The 4,145-nt window shown below is 33.5% G+C and overlaps 1 pseudogene; it reads right to left on the bottom strand.

Moving 5' to 3' along the window:
- Positions 1–3,801: 3,801 nt before the first annotated feature.
- Positions 3,802–3,897, bottom strand: LOC115837744 (annotated as a pseudogene).
- Between the last annotated feature and the right edge of the window lie 248 nt (positions 3,898–4,145).

The following is a 4,145-nucleotide window of genomic DNA, read 5'->3' as shown; positions in this document are numbered from 1 at the left end:
TCCAGTCAATCAGGCACACCTTTGTTTTTTAGAGGAAGAAATAAAATTTAAATGTGTATGAGCTGTTTTTAGACTGATTTGTTACAATAAGCTAATGTTACTTAAATAATAAACGACATGATTTTGTGTTTATTTTTAATTTTACTACAAGGAAAATGTTACAGATAAGAAGTACTTTAGTGATATTTAGGTGGTTAGATGCCAGGTTGAAGGGAAGTCTGTAGTGATGTGTCCTGGGATCCTGTCCTGTCTGACTTGTATGACATGCTTTGCAATTATGTTGCAATTATTTGACTGGAAACCCATAAAGAAGTCATGTTTGCAAGAGTTATCAACAATTAAAATTAATTGATTATAATTTCATTTTTATGTGAGAAGTCAACATACTTAAGTTTCACATAGGAGAAATGAAAGAGAATTGCTGTTTTTATGTTTAACAAGATGAGTAAATACAGGATGAAGAAGATGTGACTTAACAGCAGCACATATAAAATATCTTGAGGTTTTTCATTGGCCACAAATTCAATACAAATAAATACCATTCAGTTGTTAAGAAAAGAAAGTAAACATCCCTTTATATTTTTGATAAAATAAAAATCAAGGATTTAATAGACACATTTTAATAAGGGTCGATACAATCACATCTGCATATTCAGTTCTAGACCCTGTATTTTAAAAATAAACATTTTCGTATAAGTGGGGTTGTGGCTACATTGTGGAAGTTTCCCTAGCCTTCTCATTTTGCAAACATTTGAGAGAACTGAAGATGTATGTCCTGGAGAAGCAATAACTAAAAAAAGACTTAATATCTGCATTCCAAGGTTCAAAGCTATCACATAAAGTTGTATTTACTGTGGCTTCAAATGCCAGAAGTTTTATCAGTTCAAAGAAGCTGGAGGGGATCCTTTAAACTTTTTTTTCTGACAGATCTTTCAAAGAGAGTAGTTGTTTCATAAAGTACTGAGGAATCTGTCATGGAAAACATACAAATAGAAATCAACTAGCCCTGTGCCAGAATGATTGCAGCAAGCATTTCTTTTTGAGTAAGTTAGACTATGTATCTCCAAGGTAGTGGTTCCCAACATTTTCCATATCATGACACAAAAGAAAGAAATATTTGTGTCTCACAGTGTGATTAATTGTGATAGGCCATTTAAGGTGAGAAACAATTGGCTGAAGCTCAGCCCATCCCACTCCCTGTTGGTGGTGGAAAGCTCTCTCCACTCACCTCTAACTTTTTCAGAGTACACCATTGTGTTGTGGCACATGAGTTGGAAGAACTTTACTCAAGTCATATGCAACTCTAAGATTGCATGATTCTCCATTAGAGGATGGAAAGATCTTTTGTTTTCCTAGCAAGAAATGGCTTCCATTTTAGAAACTAAATGGCAGGAAATAGAACAAATGTAGATGAAATTTATTCTTGCTTCTGATTCTCATATCATTGCTACAGGGCTCTGATCCTTAAATTTGAAACTGGGCAAATAATTCTGGGTTTTTATTATTCTGGGAACTTGTCTCCAAAACGAGGGTGCTACTTCATAATAAGTCAATTACTTTTTAAAATCTGTGCAAAGAAGTAAGGAGAAACAAATCAGAATATTTGATCTGTAGCAAAGAAATAACGGCTTCTGCAGATGAAAGCATATTGAGCAGAATGCTAGAATAACAAATGATAATGTCCTTTCCAAAGGGAGCTAACAGAGCTGCAAGATCTTGGACTATGTCCATATTTAGTTTCCCATGTCAGTTCTGAATTTTTAGCTGCTTAGATCTAAGTTTTATTTCAGCTGGAAGGATTATAACTATTTATGTCATATTGAAGATATCAAGTGGGCAACCAATTTATGACTACATATCAAGGGAAATTATCTTATACATTTAGCCATGAGCTCAATTTTTTTCCACTAAGAAAGTCTTCTTTGCTAGAGGACTACTTGTCTTTTTCAAAAACACGGCTTCTTGGATCTCAACTCTTTTGTAAAATCTTTAAGGTGAGAGAAAGGGATGAAGGATCTTGTCAGAAAGAGAAAACAGATCTCCCATGTCCAATACATGTTTGTTCTGGATTTTCATCATTTTGAATTTTTGTCATTTTATAGAAATAATGCAAATTAGTAATAGTTTGCTAACAATGTATGGTTATTTCTTCTTTTCCATTTTTTTGGTAACAACTGCTATAGTTTGGATTTCTGTTAAATTAATATTTATTTATTTATTGAATCTTTAAACATTTATTCAGAACATATTCTGTGCCCAGTACTGCACAAGATGTTGGGAAGGACAAGTGGAAAAAGAAATTATTGACCAGAGAGAATAAATAGTCTAGGGGAGGAAATAAATATACATGCTGATGCTTCCCTATAATGTAGCAAACACTCTGTTCCTTTATATTCAACATTATACACAGGCGAAAGGTGAACAGATTAGATGGGGAGAAATTCTGAGAAACAATTTTGCAATGATGTTGGGCACAGAGCTGAGTCTTGAGCTCACTCTATGCTCACTTTTATTAACTTAACCTATTGCTCTAGTCTTCTCACAGATCATCCTCTTAGATTATTTCTAAATGTTAGGACAACTCTGATCCCTGCCCTCTGAATCACTCTCCATCATTTCTCTGCCCTTTCAAACAAGAGTAATCAGTTTATCCTTGCCTTCTGCCAGATCCTGTTTTTCATTCGTATGCCCTTTCACACAAACTCTTTGATCTGTTTTTCACATTTTCTATGTTCCTACTGATTTATTTTTGTCTGTGTGATCTATCAGTTATTGGAAGATGTATATTAAATCTTTTGATAATGGATATATTAGTTTCCACTTGTGTTTGTGTTGGTTTTTGCTTTACATGCAGTCTATTCTCATTGTTTTTAATAGTTCTGTTTTATAAAGTTGCTGTGAGCACTGAATTAGTGAATATTGAACCATTGAACCATTATTCTGAGGGGAAATACAGGGTTAGGTTCCTGTGAGTCTCTGGTCATAATATTTCCATCAACTGACCAATACCTAAATTTGTGTGTGTGTGTGTGTGTGTGTGTGTGTGTGTGGTTTTATTTAAAGATACCTTATTTAGCATACATTGTTGATTCATTAACACAGAATTTATGGCCAACAGCATTATAACTTATGCTTGAACAAAGCTTATCTAATACAAGTATTTTCTTTATAAGGTACATTACAGCCTGCTTATGAAAACTAGACAGAATTTCAGCATTACACTTGGGGGCCGTTTTAAACTGTGAAATCACCAAGAAAAAGCACAAATGTGAAAGACACTGAACTACATAGACCATGAAAAGAACACCTGGCTACAGTGTGAGAGCTGAAACAAGAAAGCAAAATGTCACTTTCTTCAGCCTCAACTGGGAAGGTGCATTTAGGGCAACTCAAATGTTTTGCTACTGTGTACATGTCTGAAAATGACCACAAAAGTCCTATGACTATTGCTTTTGGGGTTACAAATAAATTTTAGTGAGTGGGAGAATTTGCAAATATGGAAACCCCAAATAACGAAGATTGCCAGTATTTGAAACTGCTATTAGGCGCATGTAAGTTTAGGATTATTATACCTTCCCAGTGAATTCAACGTCTTCTAAATAAGGAGTGAATTTCTTATTTCTAGTAATGTTATTTGCCTTAAACTGTATTATATTTGGTATTAACTCTGTATCAGCTTTCTCTTGATTAACATACGCCAATCTTTTTTATATTCAACTTTCCTGTCCTTGTGTGATTTTTAAATGTGGTAAAAATACATAACATAAAATGTATCCTCTTAAACATCTTTAATTGTACAGTACAAACATAGACAACACCACTAATTTGCATGTCATCCTTGTGCAGGAATCATGCTAATCATTCTGGTTTTTGTATATGTGCTGCCCAAGTGAGCACTGTACTTATGTTTTAACTCTCCCCTTTATAAAGAGCTTTTGGATGTACTTAAAAAAACAGTCTTTAAGAAAAAAAAAAACCTTCCATCTTTCACTGGAAATTTTAGTCCTTTTATAGTTACTGTGATGAACTATTTGGATTCATTTCTATCCTATTATTTTGTGCTTTCTGTTTTTCCCATTTTTACTATTTTTTTCTTTCTTTTTTGTCTTTATTTGTATTGATGAAACTTTTTCTTATCTTATTCT

Source organism: Nomascus leucogenys, chromosome 12 (assembly GCF_006542625.1).
Source record: "Nomascus leucogenys isolate Asia chromosome 12, Asia_NLE_v1, whole genome shotgun sequence".
NCBI classification, from domain to species: domain Eukaryota; kingdom Metazoa; phylum Chordata; class Mammalia; order Primates; family Hylobatidae; genus Nomascus; species Nomascus leucogenys.
The sequence above is the reverse complement of the archived record's forward strand: the minus strand, read 5'-3'. Positions and strand labels throughout refer to the sequence as shown.